General features: G+C 46.3%; 1 protein-coding gene across 5 annotated transcripts in view; it reads left to right on the top strand.

Annotated features, from left to right (window-relative positions):
- ELAVL2 (ELAV like RNA binding protein 2) overlaps positions 1 to 20,719 on the top strand; it is a 355,320-nt gene that overhangs the window by 4,255 nt on the left and 330,346 nt on the right. The window contains exon 1 of one of the 5 annotated variants that reach the window (XM_077475154.1): positions 3,260 to 3,397. The exons of the other annotated variants lie outside the window; for them this stretch is intronic. The gene's annotated coding sequence lies outside the window, so the exon portion shown is untranslated. Of the gene's footprint in view, positions 1 to 3,259; positions 3,398 to 20,719 lie in introns of those variants that run through there. 5 annotated transcript variants of the gene reach the window in all.

Below are 20,719 nucleotides of genomic sequence, written 5' to 3'. Positions count from 1 at the left end.
GTGTTTTTGAAAGGAGTTTTCTAGTAGAAAAAAAAAAATGCTAAACGCATGTATTAAAGCGCTCTATATGAGCATTTGTTTCTGTCAAAGAACTGTCTTTCTTGTGTGTATGGAACCTAATGGTGGACATATATGCTTTGATAAACAAACCAATTTATTTTAAGTTCAAGCTCTTCTGATATATATATATATATATATATATATATATATATATATATATATATATATAATTGATCTTTAACTGACAACCTATGCCACGCATGAGGGAAGTGGATTTCAATGGATAATTATTCCTAACTTCAATCCCAAAAGCTGGTTCTGGCCAGCTCAGTAGATTGTTTTAAGTAAGGCCTGGATTATTTCCTAAATATAAATAATATAACTGGATACTAACACTTATAAGTAAAGCTGATCCAGGGAATATCCAATTGCATCTTGGGGGATCCCCTGCTGGAGCAATTTGGATCATGCTTTGCTGGGGTTTTGTGCTTTCCTTTGGTCCAACTGTGGGTATAGGATGGTGTATGTTGGATCGTAAAAAGATGTTTTTGGTTTTGTTTTTTCCCCTTTTTATTGGCTGAACTAGATGGACTTTGTGTCTTTTTTCACCCAAACTATGTAACTTATGGTTGGAAGTTCTTCTATGACATATTTTATTTCCACCATGGAATTGCTTCATCTAATCAATCAAAATACGATTGCATTTCAGTGCTGCCGGTTGATGCAAAACAATTAATAATATTCCACCCTGGCCAATTGACTCAGTTCATCCAAATTCAATGTAAATATAGTCCAGATTGATCGGAAGAGAAGTTATGGCTGTTCAGTTGTTTGCGGATTTGATTGAAACGTGTATGACTACCGTAAAGGAGATTGTTCACGTGCGCAGTGAGCTCAAAAATGAGCAAGCACCATTGTATGTATGTCTATATATATATATATATATATAGACATACATACACACACACAATATTACCAAAAGCATTGGGACGCCATCCTTTACATGCACATGAACTTTAATGGCATCCCGGTCTTAGGCCTGATTCACACCTATGCATTTTTTGTGCTTTTTGCAGATTTGCACAACATGTTCCATAGGAAACCATGTTAAATGCAATCTGCAAAAAGCACTAAAAATGCATAGGTGTGAATTGGGTCTTAGTCTGTAGGGTTTAATATTGACTTGGCCCACCCTTTGCAGCTATAACAGCTTCAACTATTCTGGGAAGGCTGTCCACAAGGCTTAAGGTGTGTGTCTATGGGATTGTTTGACCATTCTTCCAGAAGTGCATTTGTGAGGTCAGGCACTGATGGGGATTAGAAGTCCTGGCTTGCAGTCTCGCGCTAATTAATCCCAAAGGTGTTCTATTGGGTTGGAGTCAGGACTCTGTGCAGGCCAGTCAAGTTCCTCCACCCCAAACACACTCATCCATCTCTTTATGGACTTTAGTTTGTGCACTGGTGCGTAGTCATATTGGAACAGGAAAGGGCCACCCCCAAACTATTCCTACAAAGTTGGGAGCATGGAATTGTCCAAAATGTCTTGGTATGGTGGCACCCTAAGCGTTCCCTTCACTGGAACTAAGGGGCCAAGCCCAACTCCTGAAAAACTACCCTACAGCATAATCCCCCCTCCACCAAATGATTTAGACCAGTGCACAAAGCAAGGTCCATAAAGACATGGATGAGCGAGGTTGGGATGGAGGAACTTGATTGGCCTACACAGAATCCTGACCTCAACCTGACAGAACACCTTTGGGATGAATTAAGAGTGGAGACGGTGAGCCAGGCCTTCTTGTCCACATCAGTGCCTGACCTCATAAATGCACTTCTGGAAGAATGGTCAAACATTCCCATAAACGCACTCCTAAACCTTATCGACAGCCTTCTCAGAAGAGTTGAAGCTGCTAGAGCTACAAAGGGTGGGCCAACTCAATATTGAACCCTATGGACTAAGACTGGGATGCCATTAAAGTTCATGTGCGTGTAAAGGCAGGTGTGCCAATTGTTTTGGCAATAAAGTGTGTGTGTATGTGTATATATATATATATATATATATATATCTCTCTAACTATCTGAAATAGAAATATATCTCTCTATCTGAAATAGATAGAGATATAGGGATATATATATATATATATATATATAAGAGAGAGAGAGAGAGAGAGAGAGAGATATTTTATAGATGTAGAGGGGCGTGGAGTAGACTTGAAACTGTATCGGACATTCCTTTTAAGAACACAGGCGCCGCCTCTATTGGCTAAGAGTTGTCAGGACAGGGTTGCCAACCGTCAGTAAATTTACAGTTTGTAAAAATCTGTGACTTTCTTTACAACGGTTTGTAAATATCAGGAGCTGATAATTTGGCATGCTGTGTTGAGTTTAAGTCTGAACCAGTCAAATTGACTTTTTAGGGGTATTGTTGGTGTTTCCATATTTTGTTTATACGGTTTTAATATCAGTTGTCTTCGTTTTTTTAACAGGATATCTGTAATTTTTTCAGGTTGTCAGTAAAAAAAAAAAAAATGCTCCGACAGTAAATTTGATGTTTTGTCAGTAAAAGATGCTGCATGAGGCTGTAACACTGTGCCAGGTGCATTGGTTGTAATGCTGTGTGTACGAGATGGTTTGGTATGCCATGACCCAGACAGTGGGGTTGATTTATGAAAGGCAAATCCACTTTGCACTACAAGTGCACTTGGACGTAAAGTAGCTGCAGATCTGAAATGAGTGGAAGCTCTGCAGATTTTATCATCCAATCATGTGCAAGCTAAAATGCTGTTTTTTATTTTCCTTGCATATCCCCCTCGGATCTACAGTGACTGCACTTCCAAGTGCACTTGTAGTGCAAAGTGGATTTTCCTTTAGTAAATAACCCCCTATGACTATACTTTACCAGGCTCAGTCCAGTGTATGAGTCCGCACACCTGTAGAGGCAGAGGAAGCCCAGCCTGGCGCTGTACAAGCCTAAGGCAGCTTTGCTATTCCCAGTCACCCGAATTACTTACATTAATTAATAAATGTGCTACCCATTGCTTGAAGGGAAAATGAAACACCTGACTGGTGGCCCCTGCTTTCACTAATACTGTCCGTGGAGGCAGCAACGTTCGCAATGGAGGGGAGCTACGCGCGCAGCAATCCCCATCCACCTGTGACTAGGCACGTTCCCGGGAGCTCTGCGGGGTTAACGCGCCCTGGCTCCGCCTCCGTGACGTCACCCGTGGAAGCTATATCATGCCCTCGCGGGCGGCGGCAGCGCGCTAGCGGCCTCTGACAGATACTGTAGTCGGCGAGAGCTTGGCGGCTAGCCGCTATTGTCCGGCTTGGGTGGACCGTCTCCAGCTGCTGAAGGCTCTCCGTTGACCGTCGTCGAATGCTGAGTTGGCAGCCTAGACATGTGAGTGGAGGAGGGAAAGCATGGCGTGTGAGGGGAGCGTTTTATGTAAGAAGTTGGTGTGAAGGCATGCTGTGTGCGGGCTCGTGGTCCCGCCCTTATTAACATGGCTGCGCGCGGGACAATACACGTGCCTATCAATATAGAAGAATGGCTTTGTGTGTCAGAGCTGCTAATACACGAGGGGGAGGGAGAATTCATTGAACTGCATTTGTAGGCGGGTCAGTGGTGGGCAAGAAGTGCTGTCATTCGCTCCAACGTGAGCTTCTAATGCATGGCTACCATGGCAGGGGCGTGTCCTGTGCCTACACACCTTTGTTAGTAGCTCTCATCTGAAAAAGCTGGGAGGTTTGCTTAAGTGCTTCTCAACTCAAGTTTTTACAATTTAGGGCCAGTTCCCATTATATACGGCAACAGGAGACCATTGTCTCCCATGTGTCTCATTCATGCTGCAATGCGGCCTAGTGCTGCGCTAAAATGCAGATATCTGCGTCTCATTGCAGTGCAATTGGCCTAAATTTCACTGCAGTGTAAGACAGCGCATTGCGCCACCTGACATTGCAGTGAATGAAGTGCTCGTTTTGTACACTTCAAATAAAGATTGTACAAAACAAAGGTGTGTAGGGTTGCCACCTCATCCCTTGAAACCCAAAAATGGAACGTCCGCTTTAACCACTTCTCGCCCCCTTATATGCAACATTTGGCATGCAATTTTTTTGGAGGGGGAGTGGGGGCTTCCTGTCCCACTTCCTCCTTCCGCCCAGGGACCGCCAAGGCGACTCCTCCTTTCGCCTTAGGCAGCCCCTCCCTCTACGCAATCTGGGACACGCAACAGGTCCCAGATCGCCTATCCACTCAGGGAGCGCAGCGCGACTCGTGAAGCTGAAAGCTGTCGCGGTTGGGTGCCCAGAGTGGCAATGGAGGTTCTGGCGCAGAGGAGGGGGAGAGGAGCGACACCCGTTCAGCTGCATCACTGGACCGTGGAACATGTAAGTGTCTGTTTATGAAAAGTCAGCAACTACACTTTTTGTAGCCGCTGACTTTCAATAAGCCTGGAACTCCACTTTAATTACACGTGTTCTGTGGCTGATTAAGGTGGTAATTAAGCTCAGTGCTTTACCTGCATTCAATTAGCCACAGAACCTGTGTAATTAAAGTGGGGTTCCACCCAAAAATGGAACTTCCACTTTTTGGCACCCCCCCACCCCACCTCTTCGGTGTCACATTTGGCACCTTTCAGGGGGGAGGAGGGAGCAGATACCTGTCTAATACAGGTATTTTCTCACACTTTTAGCGGCGGTGTTCATGGTAACCTACGCCAGTGGTTATCAACCCTGTCCTCAGGGCCCACTAACAGGCCAGGTTTTTAAGATAATTGAAATAAATCCCAGGTGATATAACTTTGCTGCTCAGTGATTGCAGTATTCTAGTCTGCATCTCCCCAAGGGTAATATAAAACCTGGCCTGTTAGTGGGCCCTGAGGACAGGGTTGATGACCACTAACCTATGCCACTTCGGGCGCCTACTCTGTCCTTCCCTGCTGTAGTATGGGAGATACACAGGTCCCAGAACACAGCAGGGACCAGTGAGGATACACAGCGCGACATGCGCAGTAAGTAACCAGGAAGTGAAGCCGATTCGGCAGCAGCCGAGAGCCGATGGACAAATCGGCTTTGGCTGCCGACATCGTGGGCCCCTTTGACAGGTAAGTGTCCATATATTAAAAGTCAGCAGCTGCAATAGTTGTAGCTGCTGGCTTTTAATATTTTTCTTTCTTTTTGGCGGACCTCCACTTTAATGTGTTCGGGTTTAAAGGGATGAGGTGGCAACTCTAATGGTATGGTGCGCTCAATTGTGCACCACCTTGGCCCCCTAGCTGGCTGGAGCGCTGAATCATTCAGGCTGTTCTGCAATTGGGTTGAGGGCCAGTTTGAATTGGCCCTTAAAGTAGTTGTAAACCCTGTTACACCACTTGTACCTACAGGTAAACCTATAATAAGGCTTACCTGTAGGTACTGTAAATATCCTCTAAACCTGCATACGTCTGCGCACTGAAGAAACGGCTTGATCACGCCGTTTCTAAAGGGCCTTGGCCTTGACTGGCAGCACCTGTCCAGTGACGTCATCGCGGCTCCGGCCAATCACAGCGCTGGAGCCCTCGAACACTGAAATAACTCTGGGAGACATGTCGCCACTCGCATCGGTGTACGGGGACTGCTGTAAAAGTTTGGTTCTAAGAGAACTATTTCAGAATGAACTTGTATGCGATGCATTTCTACACAGCGCATGTGCTTATGATGGTGCAGGCGTATATGGTAAATATTTCTTAAACCATGTAGGTTTAGGAGATATTTACAGTACCTACAGGTAAGCCTTATAGGCTTACCTGTAGGTACAAGTGGTGTAACTAAGTTTACAACCACTTTAATCGCTTCCCGCCCACCCAACGTCATGTACCTTTGTCAGGTTTGAGCAGTAATATCTGAATGATGCCTGCAGCTACAGGCATCAGTCAGATATCATCTTTTTCAGCCAGCGATTCCCTTCACCATAAAAGCAATCATAGTGGTCTTTCAGCCACTTGTTCGTTCTTATAGGCAGCGGGAGGGGACACCGCTCTGATTCCTCCCGGCTCACCCCTGCCATTGGCGAACCAAGGGAAGGAACCGACCGGCTCTGGATGTTCACCATAGAAATTTTCGGTGGGCTAGATGGTGCCCGGAGTCTGATCGTTTGGAGGCCAGGCGCAATGTTAGGACGTCGCACCTGGCCTCTGCTTTTGAAAAATGCCGCCTTGGCTAGTCAGGGGAGATCCCTTCTTTTTTTTTTTCTTCAGGCTTCCCAGCTTAGAGGTGAGATCTGGCGACTTATTGACCCCATATCTCATTGTAAAGAGGACCTGTCATGCTTATTCCTATTACAAAGTGATGTTTACATTCCTTGTAATAGTAGGAAAAAAGTGATCAAAAAGAAATGTAAAAAAAGATTACCTGTAGGAGAAAAATGTCAGAATTGGCCTGGTAGGCAAGTGGTTAAATGTTTTTATTTAAAAATGGGAAACGGGTTAATGCTTTCCTACTGTGTGCAATGGACTTGCACAGTGTGGCCCCAAATCACTTCTTCTGGGGTCCCCCGCTAGTGCTTCTGGCTTCTCTGGCAAATGCCCTCATAGAAAGCTGCTTTCTATGGGAGTGTGCGTGAAGGCTTGCTTCTGAGCCTTCCTGTCTGCTTTTGTTGACAGACAGCAGGACTTGGCCCCACTCCCTAGTCATGTGTTGGGTGGTACCACTAAGGCCCCTTTCACACGAGGTGGTTTTCAGGCGCTACAGTGCTAAAAATAGCACCTGTGTAGCGCCTGAAAAAACAAGCCCCTTTCCCGGCTTTCACACTGGAGCGGTGCCCTGGCAGGACGGTGAAAAAAGTCCTGCTGGCCGCATCTTTGAAGCGGTGTATTCACGACGGAAAAGTGCCGCTAAAAATAGCGGCGCTTTGCTTCCCGATGCCCGCACCGCCCCTGTGTGAAAAAGGCCTTATTTTGGAAATGTCAAAGGATTCTGGACACAAGTCGTCCAATTTCTACACTATTAGTTCCCCCCTAACATTTCACCCTAAACTGGGAATATTTCTTGAACCAGAAATAGACAAATTTACTAAGATCTTTTTGCATGAAACCCTATTTTCTGTTGGGAAAATTATTGCCAATGTACGAGGAATGCACCACCCGAATTTAACCACTTAAGGACTGTAAGATTTGGCCCCTTAATGATCAGGCCATTTTTTGTGATACGGCACTGCGTCACTTTAACTGACAATTGCGCAGTCATGCGACACTGTACCTGAACAAAATTGATGTCCTTTCTTTCCCCACAAATAGAGCTTTCTTTTGGTGGTATTTGATTACCTCTGCGCTTTTTTGTTTTGCGCTATAAACAAAGCCCGAAATTTTGAAAAGGTTTACTTTTTGCTATAGTATCCCAAAAATAAATTCTTCATCAGTTTAGGCTAATATTTATTCTTCATATTTTTGGTAAAAATCGCAATAAGCATATATTGGTTTGCGCAAAAGTCTACAAAATAGGGAATCGATTTATGGCATTTTTATTTTTTTTAACTAGTAATGGCAGTGATCAGTGATTTTTTTTAATTTATTTTTTGGTATTGAGGCGGACCGATCGGACACTTTTGACACTTTTTTGGGCCCATTGACCTCTATACAGCGATCGGTGCTATACAAATGCACTAATTACTGTATAAATGCCACTGGCAGGGAAGGGGTTAACACAAAGGGTGATCAAGGAGTTAAATGTGTTAACACCCTGGGAGGTGTTTGTAACTTGGGGGGGAGGAGGAGACTGGGAGTACAGAGATTGTGGTTCCTAATCGCTAGGAACAGACAATCATTCTGAACTCCCCTGTCAAAACGGGGATCTGTGGAGCAATCACGGGTGGCTGGCGGACTTCGTGGCCACGGGCCACGCACATTGGCTCCCCCGCTGTGCAGTGGGCACACACACACTGGCGATTAGCGGGAACAAGCCAACTTGCTGCCGTATAATGGCAGCTAGTTGGCAAGTGGTTCGTACCTGGATATTAGAAATGAACGATTTGCCATATAAGAAATTCCGGTACATCCATAGGGGTTGCCCATCCACATTTAACAAAAGCTGGGATAGATGGCATGAAAGATATTGTATGACGTCCAGTTAGGATAACAGAACCACTGCCCAGCCATCATTCTGCTATAGGCTGGGTGGGAAGTGGTTAAAGCGGAACTTGAGACTTTTTTTTATCTTTCCATCTATTAAATATTACGCCCTTGTTTTAACTTTGGATAGTAAAACTTTTTTCTGCCAGTAAATGACTTGTACAGCCCACTTCCTGTTCCTGGTCAAAAGCCTAGACTTATGACATGCACAGCTCTCTTGAGTTTGCCAGGGAGGGGGGATGTCATAACAGGGCCAATGAGAGCTGCAGAGCTGGGGGTGTGCCTCTGTGTGTAAATCCAGGAAGTGAACAGGCAGCAGTTCCAGCTGCCCACAGTTAAAATGGTTGCAGCCAGATTCAGTGGAGGGAGATTTCTGCAGCATATTTGGCAAGTACAGAAACAATATTTACATTTGAAATATGCAGTGGTTGGAGGGAACCTTCAGAATAGCAAAGATGTTTTTATTACAAATTATGTAAGCAGACTGCAGTTCCTCTTTAATGACCACTTCCTTTTATATGTTTGTCTTTGTAATATCTCATTCTTATAAGGGATGTAAGATTCTGATCTTCACACACTTTGTCAATGTGTACGAAATACATTGTATCCCTTAACTTGTACAACTTTTAAATAAATTACAGTTTGAAACTGAGAAAAACACACAAAAAAGGTTTTAAACCCTCACGGTCATGGCCAAAAAGATTGGCACCCCTGCATTTCTGTCAGATAATGCACCTCTTCGGCTAGACAATTGTTGCAGTTACAAATGTTTAGGCATTCTCATGTATGTTTGTATTTGTATGACACAAGTGTGGAAACCACCCGAAGCTCAGATTCCACACAACTCCAAAAATAAACTGGACAAAATTTTGGCACCCTCAATTTATTATTTGGTAGCACATCGCTTGGAAAAAAATGACTGAAATTAATGACTTCCTGTAACCATCAATGAGTTTCTTAAACCTCTCTTGGAATTTTGGGCCACTCTTAAGCCAACTGCTCCAGGTCTCTGATAGGAGGGGTTCCCTTTCCTAACTGCTGTTTTGAGCTCTCTATAGGTGCTTTGTGGGATTTCGATCTGGACTCATTGCTGGGCAGGCCAGTACTCTCCAGTGCTTTGCCTTAACCACTTCGTGCCCGCTTTATAGCCAAAAGACTGCTACAGAGTGGACGCTATCTGCCGTGAGGGCGTCCCTCGACGTCCTATTTACTTCCCCTCCGCGCACCATCGCGGGCGCGCATTGGGGAAGTTCTGTGTTGGCAGTGTCCCTCGGACACGGCCAATCACAGATCGTGCTAAATGGCCAATCAGTGGCCATTTAGCACTCGATCGGCCTGTCCAATGAGAGGTGATCTCATGTTTGAGATCATCTCTCATCGCCGGTGTCTTGTAAAATAGTGTCCTCCATCAGATGGTGTCCCCTGCGTACTGCGCATGCGCAGTACACAGGAACACAGATTCCGAAAATTGCCGAGGACTCACGGCGCAGGCGCCGTGAGTCCAGGTTCTATCCCCACTATCCAAGTGGACATAGAGTTAGAATAAAAAAGAGCCGAGCGAGGCCGAGCCCGAAGCGTGGCGAGCGAAGCTCGCCCGCGAGGGGCCCTCTAAAATTCTCAACCCTATGTCCGCTTGGATAGTGGGGCTACCTCCTCCACTCACGGCGCAGGCGCCGTTCAGCTTCGGAGTTTTTCCGAAGCTTCCTCTGCTGCGTACTGCGCATGCGCAGTACGGAGCGGACAGCATTTGATAGGCGGACTCTATTAGGCAGAACACCGGCTCCCCTCCTCACACAGACAGCGTGTGAGGAGGGGAGAGCTTCCGTGCTGCAGCGTCAGTGAGAACACTCACACAGACATTCCCACCTGTCGCCAGTGCCACGTTTCATTGTCCTGGTGCTCCAGGGCCTTCAAAAGTGTAATAGGTAGCCAACAAGTTAGATGTGTAATTTATGCTCCTAGAACATGTGATGGTGCTCCCTGCATGTTGGGTCTCTCTAAGTGTCCAGGCTGTGAAAAAGTCCCACACATGTGGTATAATACTCAGGAGTAGCAGAATGTATTTTGGGGAATTATTTGTGGTATACCCATGCCATGTGAGAGAAATAACCTATTACAATGACAATTTTGTGGGAAAACAAATCAAAAACAAAAAAATCTTCATTTTGCAAAGAATTGTGAGAAAAAATGACACCAAAAACCTCACCATGCCTCTTACTAAATACCTTGGAATGTCTACTTTTCAAAAAGGGGTAATTTGGGGGGTATTTGTACTTTCCTGGCTTGTTCGGGTCGCAAGAAATGAGATCGGCCACCAGTACATCAGATGTGATCATTTTTTTATGATTTGCACCACAGCTTTTAGACTCTCTAACTTTCACAAAGACCAAATAATGTCCACTAATTTGGGTTATTTTTACCAAAGATATGTAGCAGTATAAATTGTGGCCAAAATTTATGAAGAAAAATTAATAATTTGCATAATTTTACCACAGAAACAAAGAAAAATGCGTTTTTTTTTTCAACATTTTCAGTCTTTTTTCATTTATAGCGCAAAAAATAAAAACCCCAGAGGTGATCAAATACCACCAAAAGAAAGCTGTGTGCTTTTTTTTTATTTTTATTTTTTGGCCGATATGTTAGGCCAATTCCCCCCCCTCATCTCATGAAATCTAACAGACACTTTTCACACTGGGGCATTTTTCAGGCGCTTTGAGGCTAAAAATGGCGCTCCCCTGCAGTCTGTGTGAAAGCCCAAGTGCTTTCACACTGAGGCGATGCGCTGGCAGGACGTTAAAGTCCTGCAAGCAGCATCTTTGGAGTGGTGTATACCATTGAAATGAATGGGCACCACTGCTGAAGCACCTGCAATGCGATTTGACAGTGGCGCTTCACGCGCATATTTAACCCCTTCCTCGGCTGCTAGCTGGGTTATAAGTGCCCCGCTAGCAGCCGAATAGCGCCGCTAAAACTAGCAGCATTTTACCGGCAACGCCTGCCTGCTCCAAGATACAGAAAACTTCTTGCATTTAAACATTAAACAAAACAAACGTCCAATCAGTTCACTTGTATGTATAATTTAGATTAAAAAACAAACTATATATTAAATACACAAAAACAGGTAATCAAAACTTTTGGATGAAAAAATGGGCTAACTTTACTGTTTTTAGTTCTTTTTTTAAATCATTTGTGTATTTTTCCCCAAAAAATTGCGCAAATACCGTGTGACATAAAATATTGCAGCAACCGCTATTTTATTCCCTAGAGTCTCTGCTAAAAAATATATATATAATTTTTGGGGGTTCTAAGTGATTTTCTAGCAGAAAATACAAGATTTTTACTTGTAAGCAACAAGTGTCAGAAAAGATTTAGTCTTTAAATCAGGGTGCCCAACCAATGGCCCGGGGGCCACATATGGCCTGTGGAGCCCTCTGATGTGGCCCGCGACATGTTCTGGGATGGCGGGTTGGCAAGTCCAGATTGCGGCTTGTCAACCCACCATTCCAGAGCATCAGTGTTTTGAATGAAGCTGGCGGTAGAGTAAGCAAGCAGCTGCAGAGCCGCATAAGCCAAAGCTTCCTGTATAGAGCTGGCTCCTGTCAGAAGTGGAGTGATGGAGTGACCAAATGCATCCACCTGGGACAGCAACAGCCAGCGATGCCTGAATGAAAGACTGTTATTAAAGGCAAGTTTATTACTAAAATTTGTGTATTTATGGGCATATCTGTCTGCAGTGGTTATTACTGGGCTGCTTTCAAACTGATCCACAGGTGCAGCACAGTGCGCCTGCAGGTGACCTGCACCAAGCCATACACTTCTGTTATTACCTGCAGGTTTGGTGTGCTTTCAGAAAGTACACCATACCTGCAGGATATAAAGTGCAGCTAACCCACAGGAAAGTTACAGTTGCACTACACTGCACCCGCTGTGCTGGTAAACCGCAACAAATCAACGTGAAAGCAGCCTTGATCAGTCCGATCCAATCGGACCCTCCATTCACCTCTATGGAGTGGCAGATGTAAATTAACTTGTATTCATTTACACCCGCCTACCTCCAATCCGATCCACTAAAAAAAGAAAAACAGAAGGGGATCTGTCCCCATCTGTCTAATCGGATCGGAGGGCCCAAAGAGTAGAGCAGACCGTGTCCATTCTGCATATGTAGAGTGATCACGGACCTGTCAAACGCCTGCTCTGCTCATTGTGGCCCTTGACCAGTTACTACGTTGCTTAAGTGGCCCTCTTCAAAAGGTTGGGCACCCCTGCTTTAAATGGTTAAACTGAGATCTACACACACACAGTTCAGTTCATTCATAAGTATAAACATTGTATCTATTTGATCTTTTCTTGGCAGACTGCCCAGAAAGGAGAAGTCGCTCCACTGAACACATCAGGCAACTTGCATTGAGTTCTATTACAGAAGTCCTTTTCAAGTCGCGCTAAAGTTATAATCGGCCTTTTTTATGAGCACAATCGGCCGATGCCGATTCATTAAAAAATGCCAAATAGCAGATATATCGGTCGACCTCTACACTGGGCCCTACATTGCACCCCAGAATTTTTGGTAGTCTTCAGCATCCCTGTACCATAAAACAATCCATAGCGATTGTTCAGTCCCCTCCCTCCATCCTCTGGTGATTCTTCCAGCTTGCCTGTGTGATCGTTGTGCCATTGAAGGAATCCGCTGGCAGCAGAAGTTAACATAGAGAATACCGGGTGCCAAATGGTCCCTGGCAGTCTTCATGACCTTTGGAGGCCTGGGCGTGACATTTTGTCAGATTTAAACACTGGCATGTACATGGCTGGAAAGCCAAGGTCGCTTTTCTATTTTTTTTTTTTAGTCTTTCCAGCCTAGAGGCGACCCCCACATCTCTCCCTAAAGAGGACCTGTCATGCCCTATTCCTATTACAAGGGATGTTTACATCTCTTGTAATAGGAATAAAAGTGATTCCAAAAAAAAAATTTAAAAGGAAAGTAAAATAAAAAATTAAAGCGCTTGCACACAAACTAACAAATACGTTACGCGCACATTTGTAAACAGTGTTCAAACCATGCGTGAGGTATTGCCGCGAACGTTCGCACGAAAGCAACAATTGTAGCCCAAGACTTCCTCGCTACACTACACTGGCAACCTGTAAAAAAAAAAAAAAAAAAAAAATTTTTTAAAGCGCCGGCTATGGAGATTAACCACTTACCGCCCAGGCTATAACAGTGCTCCTCCATCAGGCTGTGTAAGAGTCTCGCATATGTGGTATCGCCATACTCAGGAGTAGCAAAATGTATTTTTCTCCAGTCATCTTCCAGGACGGCACACCTGAGATGACTGGTCCACCTGACAGGAAACACAATCAACAACAAATTTAAAAGTCCCCACCCTTTCCTCAGACCTTCAGTTCTTGATTGTGTTTCCCACAGGATGGCAGCGAAACCAAGTTTCTTTCTAAAACTTTTTCTTATGGGGTCTGGGCCCCCTGTGTTTTCCGTGAGGTTTTTTTCTGGGACTTAAACAGACAGGGTCTGTGGTGCTCCCTTGTATACCCCCAGGAGAAATCTTGGGGGGGGTATTCCTCACTCAAGGTCTCCTTAGGGAGCCTTGTAAGAGCCTCGTGGGACAGGGGAGTTGTCCCAGTAGCGCTATTCCCCTGTTGTCTCGTTTTTCTCTTACCTGCACATTTGTAGGAGTGGAGAGTTGCTGCTTTTCCCTATGCGGAACGCGAGTGGCGTGCGTTCCAACGCCACAGCGCATGTCCGGAAGTTCAAGGGCGTCACTTCCGGGTATCGAGTTCCGGAAGTGGGACGGCTGGACACACCGGCGTGCGTTCCAGCCTCAGTGCGCAGGACCGGAAGAGGCCGTTCGTCATTTCCCGGACGACGGACCTCCTTAAAGATGGCGCCGATCGGCGAGTTTTTAAAACAGAACGGGTGTGCTGTGATACACCCAGTCTCCTCGCCCGACAAGACGCTTTCCCGGAGGCAGCACTTGAAAAAAGACAACAAGGGGGACGCTCGAGACCTGATCCAGCGATCCTGCAGGGCAGCTAATCGCCATGGAAGAGGAAGGTCCGTCTGAGCAGACAGTCGTTGAGGTCACCACTGGGGGTGAGTGATCCAACTTTATTTAGGGGCAGGTTTCTCTGGGGAAGAGCTCCTGTGCCCCTTTTAGGACTTATGTAGCTAAATTGTCTATTTTTTGACTATTCCCAGGGACCGAAAGCTCTGCCCAGGGGTCAGCTGCTAGGTCTAAGGGAAAGGCTACTTCAAAGTCCAGGCGTTGTGGTTACTGTAACTCTAAGTTAGCACAAGACCACACCAAACCTTTCTGCGATCGATGTATCATCAAGCTCGCAGGCAAGGAGACCGCTCAGGTCGTGAAAGAATGTAGGGCCTTACAAGCAGAAATGTTGGCTACCCTTCAGTCTTTTCAGTCCACCCTTGTAAAGGGTTTGGAGGAAGTACCGTCAGAGAGAGAGTCTCCTCAGTTACAGGAAAACTTTTCCACATCTTATGCGGAAAGTTCCCAGGGCCAAGTCTCCCTATTATCTGAGGTGGAGGAAGGCCAGGTCCCAGATTGTAGTTCTGGAGAGGAAGATTCAGACCAAGATAGCCAGGGGGAGGCTAAGCTTGGGGGATTTTTGTTCTCGAGTGAGGACATGGAAGGTTTATTAAAAGCCATTTACACCTCAGAAGATATTCAGGTTCCCTCTGCTCAAGTCTCAGCACAGGATAGAGTATATAGAGGTTTAGGAAGGTTACAGTCCAGAACCTTTCCCATCCACCAGTCTCTGAAGGAGATAATCCTCAGAGAATGGAAGGAACCTGAACGCAAGCTTCTCAAACTGAAAGCTTGGAAAAGGAGGTGTCCCTTTAAAGATGAGGAGGAGGAAATTTTTTTTAAAGCTCCTCGCTTGGATGCAGCCTTAGCGCAGGTATCTAAGAGGTCCGATTTATCCTTTGAAGATTCTGGAAATATCCAGGATCAGATGGATAGAAAGTCGGAAACTTTACTCAAAAGAGCCTGGGAGGCGAATGCGGCGGCAATGGCGCCTGCCCTAGCTTCCGCCTGTGTAGCCAGAAATGCTGACACCTGGCTTGGCAAATTAATGGATCATGTTTCCCGCAGTAGGGAGGCGAAAGAGATCGTAGACTCGCTGGAGGTAATCAGTCGAGCGGTAGCATATGTGGCAGATGCAGCAGCGGAGACTGTTAGGACCACAGCTAAAGCAGCAGCACTTTTGAACTCTGCCAGGAGGGCTCTATGGGTCAAGACCTGGGATGGGGATTTTACTTCCAAGTCTCGCCTATGCGGCATCCCCTTTGAAGGTTCCTTGCTGTTTGGTTCAGGCCTAGATCAGGTTTTGTCCCGATCTACGGAGAAGGGCAAGAAATTTCCTGTAAGGCCCAAGAAGGAAAGGGGTAAGAAATTTTTTCGAGGCCCCTATTCAAAGACCCATCATAAGGGGAAAGCTGAACAAAGGAGGAAGTGGAACTTGGGAAAAGGAAAAGAAAAAAAGTGCAATTCTTTTCTCCAGCTCTGGAGCCTCTCAGAAAGAAGGCAAATGACGCCACTGTAAAGGTAGGCGCAAGACTCAGCGATTTCCTTCCCCAGTGGGAAAGGATTACGCAGAGTCCATACATTTTAAACCTTTTAGAAGTGGGGTACAGACTGGAATTTCAGACTCATCCCCCACAGGAATTTCTGGTTACTTTTCCTCCCAGGGACCCAACCAAGGCAGAAGGGTTACTGAAAAATCTAAAGGAGCTAGCAGAGCAAGGGGTTATTACTCCAGTACCAACCAATCAGCTTACCCAGGGTTTTTACTCACACGTATTTGTGGTTCCAAAACCCTCAGGAAAATTTCGGTTGATAATAAATTTGAAGAGACTCAACCGTTACCTGCTTCACAAAAAGTTCAGGATGGAGAGTATTTACTCAGTAAGAAAACATCTGCAGAGAGGAGTCTTTATGGTCACCCTGGACCTAAAAGACGCTTATCTACACGTACCCATTGCTCCCGAACACCAGAAGTACCTACGCTTCGCAGTTTGCATACAGCAGAGGATACAACACTGGCAGTTCAGGGCTCTTCCCTTTGGGCTGGCGGCAAGTCCAAGGATATTCACGAAGGTGTTAGCTGAAGTAGTAGCATACCTACACCTGCAGGGGATAGGGTTAATACCCTATCTGGACGACTTGCTGATCTACAGTGTGGATCAGAGGCAAGCAGTAATAGACAGAGACATCGTGTTAGAAACTCTGGAGACCTTGGGCTGGATGGTCAGTCGGGAGAAGTCCTCACTGACTATCTCAGTCCAAACTATACCTAGGCTACCTGTTAGACTCGCAGGCACAGAAGGTATTCTTACCAACAGAAAAGGTAACGAAGGTCCAGAATGCGGTTGTCACCCTTCTCGAAAGAGGAGAAGCCTCTCTGAGATGTATAATGAGACTGCTGGGTCTCATGACGGCCTGCATTCCGGCAGTAACCTGGGCACAACTCCATTCTCGGGAGCTTCAGGCTTTTCTGCTTGCCTCATGGGGAGGAAAAAGAGGAACATTAGAGAACAGAGTACCCATCACAGAGGAGGTATCTCGTTCTCTGCGGTGGTGGCTCGACCCACAGAATTTGTTGAATGGTCGCCCCTGGTCTCAGGTAAACCCTTTTGTCTTAACCACGGACGCCAGCGCTTGGGGTTGGGGGGCTCATCTGGGAGACCGATATACCCAAGGGTCCTGGAACCACAGCCAAGCCAGGGAGTCTTCCAATTTCAGGGAGCTTCTGGCAGTAGGCAAAGCCCTAGACTATTTCCGAGAGGAACTGCAGGACAAGGAGGTTCAGGTCCTCTCGGACAACCTGGTTACGGTGGCATACTTAAACCACCAAGGGGGGACAAGGTCGGACAAACTAAGACGATTAGCACAACAGATCCTTGTGAAAGCAGAAAAGAGGGTCCTTTCACTGTCAGCGATTCATATAAGGGGCTCACTCAATCTGCAAGCAGATTTTCTAAGCAGACAGCCCATCCTTCAAGGGGAATGGGGATTGAGCAAAGAAATCTTCTCCCTGGTGTGCAGACATTTTGGCAAGCCAGAAATAGATTTGTTCGCTTCCCGGGAGAATGCGAAGGTTCTCAGGTTTTTCTCCCTTTACAAGGCTCAAGAAGCAGAAGGGATAGACGCTCTTATACAAGTGTGGGATTTCAGGCTGGCTTATGCCTTTCCCCCATTGGTGCTCCTTCCCAGAGTCCTACAGAAATTAGCCTACTCAAGGTCAGACCTGATACTGATAGCACCCTGGTGGCCCAAGAGAGTTTGGTTTCCCACCATTCAGAGTCTCGCGATGGCTCCCCCACTGCGTCTGCCAGTGCAACGAGACCTACTCAGTCAGGGTCCAATCTTTCACCCCGACCCGGGTCGTCTCTCTCTGACAGCATGGCTATTGAAAGGGAAATACTCCGAGACAGGGGCTGTTCGGAAAAAGTGATAGATACTCTTCTCCTCAGTAGGAAAGGCGTCACCAGAAAAATTTATGCAAAGGTCTGGAAAGTCTTCTCCCACTGGTTACAGTCTAAGGAGGGGGCTCTCCAGATGATACCTACCATCCTAGACTTTCTTCAGGAGGGGGTGGACCAGGGTTTGGCAGTTAGCACCCTAAAAGTCCAGGTGGCAGCCCTGTCCGTGTTTTTTGATAGGAAGCTAGGACAGGAGCCGCTAATAAAAAGATTTTTGTCAGCCAGGGAAAGAGTAGTTCCAGTTAGGTCGGTCAGTTGCCCTCCATGGGATCTGTCCCTGGTATTAGATGCCCTAACAAGGGGGCCTTTTGAGCCGGTGGCTCAAATTTCGGTTAGACTTTTGTCGTTTAAGTTGGCCTTCCTCCTGACTATCACTACGGCCAGGAGGGTGAGTGATATACAGGCTCTGTCAATTAAAGAGCCGTTTTTGCGCATCCTAGAGGATAGGGTAATCCTCACTCAGGATCCTCTTTATTTGCCAAAGGTAGCTTCATTATTTCACAGAACACAGGAGATTATTCTCCCGTCCTTTTGCCAGAATCCTAAGAATAAGGAAGAGGAAAGATTTCATTTCTTAGATGTCAGGCGTTGTCTCCTAGTCTATTTAGAAAGGGTGAAAGACTTTAGGAGATCCAGTCATTTATTGGTCACTTTTTCAGGGAAGAAAAAGGGTCTTCAAGCATCTAAGTCTACGATAGCTAGATGGGTTAGACAAGCCATATCCATCGCTTATAGACAGGCAGGTAAACCAGTACCAACCCGCCTTAAGGCGCATTCAGCCAGATCCCTAGCGACCTCCTGGGCAGAGAGGGCAGGCGCCTCAATCGACCAGATCTGCAAAGCAGCAACATGGACGAGCCATAGAACATTTCTGAGGCACTACAGAGTGGAGCTGTTGTCCCCTCAGGATTTGGCATTTGGCAGGAAGGTCCTACAAGCGGTTGTCCCGCCCTAAAGGTAGGCCTGAACTTCTTGCTTATCCTCTCAGGTGTGCCGTCCTGGAAGATGACTGGAGAAAATGACCAGTTACACTTACCGGTAACGTCTTTTCTAGGAAATCTTCCAGGACGGCAGGCCTACTCCCTACCCTTGTTTTATTGATGTGGTATATTAATTCTTCACAGAATGTTCCCTCTGACACTGGTGTGGGATTTTCTTTACCATAACTGAAGGTCTGAGGAAAGGGTGGGGACTTTTAAATTTGTTGTTGATTGTGTTTCCTGTCAGGTGGACCAGTCATCTCAGGTGTGCCGTCCTGGAAGATTTCCTAGAAAAGACGTTACCGGTAAGTGTAACTGGTCATTTTTGTGTGTAGTTGCAAGTATGCATATGCTGTGTGAGAAATAACCTGTTGGTTACACATCTAACTTGACCCAATTTTGTGAAAAAAGAAAAACATAATTTCTCCAGTCATCTTCCAGGACGGCACACCTGAGATGACTGGTCCACCTGACAGGAAACACAATCAACAACAAGTTTAAAAGTCCCCACCCCTCCCTCAGACCCTCAGTTCTTGATTGTGTTTCCCACAGGATGGCAGCGAAACCAAGTTTCTTTTTACTTTTGTGATTGGGGGTCGGGGACCCCGTTTTTTCTCCTTGTGAGGTGTATTTTCATGGGACTTAACAGACAGGGTCTGTGGTGCTCCCTTATAACCCCCAGGGAACACTTGGGGGTGATAGCCCTCACTTTAGGCCTCTTTCAGAGCCTTGCTATAGTCTCAGGGACAGGGGAGTTGTCCCTGTAGTACTAATCCCCTTTTGCCTTCCTACCTTGAACAGGGTTCGTTGGTGGATTAAGGTGAGCTGCTTTTTCCGATGCTGAACGCGGATGGCGTGCGTTCCAGCACCACGGCGCATGTCCGGAAGTTAAGTGACATCACTTCCGGGTATCGAGTTCCGGCGCATAGGTGCATTCCAGCCTCAGGGCGCACCGGAAGAGGCCGTACGTCATTTCCGGACGTTCGGACCTCCTAAAGATGGTGCCGATCGGCGCGTTTTTTAAACAAACCGGTGTGTGTGAAGCACCCTGTTTTTTCTTCTGGAAGCGCTTTTGTGTGGCAGCATCTACAAGGGGACGCTCAAGATAGTACCTTGGTCCAGCGATCCTGCAGGGCAGTAAATCGCTATGGAAGTGGAGGGTGCGTCTGAGCAGACAGCCGTGGAGGTCGCCACAGGGGGTGAGTAATCCAGCTGTGTTCAGGGGCAGGGTACTCTAGGGTAGACTGCCTGTGCCCCTTTAGGACATGTGTAGCTAATCGTCTATTTGTTTTTTGACTATTCCCAGGGACTGAAAGCTCTGCCCAGGGGTCAGCTGCTAGGTCTAAGGGAAAGGCTACTGCAAAGTCCAGACGTTGTGGGTATTGTAATTCTAAGTTATCACAAGACCACACTAAGCCTTTCTGCGATAGATGTATCATTAAGCTCGCAGGCAAGGAAACCGCCCAGGTCGTGAAGGAATGTAGGGCCTTACAAGCAGAAATGTTGGCTACCCTTCAGTCCTTTCAATCTACCTTAGTGAAGGGTTTGGAGGAGGGACCGTCAGAGAGAGAGACCCCTCAGCTCCAAGAAAATTTTTCCACATCTTATGCGGAAAGTTCCCAGGGCCAAGTCTCCCTTTTGTCGGAGGTGGAGGAAGGTCAGGTCCCAGATTTTAGCTCTGGGGAGGAAGATTCAGACCAAGATAGCCAGGGGGAGGCTAAACTTGGGGGACTTTTGTTCTCGAGTGAGGACATGGAAGGCTTATTAGAAGCCATTTACGCCTCAGAAGACATCCAGGTTCCCTCTGCTCAAGTCTCAGCGCAGGACAGAGTATATAGAGGTCTAGGAAGGTTGCAGGCTAGAACCTTTCCCATCCACCAGTCTCTGAAAGAGATAATCCTCAGAGAATGGAAAGAACCTGAACGCAAGCTTCTCAAATTGAAAGCTTGGAAAAGAAGGTGCCCCTTTAAAGATGTGGAGGGGGAGAAATTTTTTAAAACGCCTCGCTTGGATGCATCCTTAGCGCAGGTTTCTAAGAGATCAGATTTATCCTTTGAAGATGCTGGAAATATCCAGGATCAGATGGATAGAAAGTCGGAAACTTTACTCAAAAGAGCCTGGGAGGCGAA

The sequence above is a fragment of the Lithobates pipiens genome, unplaced genomic scaffold, assembly GCF_037356315.1.
Source record: "Lithobates pipiens isolate NorthernLeopardFrog02 unplaced genomic scaffold, aLitPip1_a1.2 Scaffold_13, whole genome shotgun sequence".
NCBI lineage: Eukaryota > Metazoa > Chordata > Amphibia > Anura > Ranidae > Lithobates > Lithobates pipiens.
This window is presented reverse-complemented; position numbering and strand designations above follow the sequence as displayed.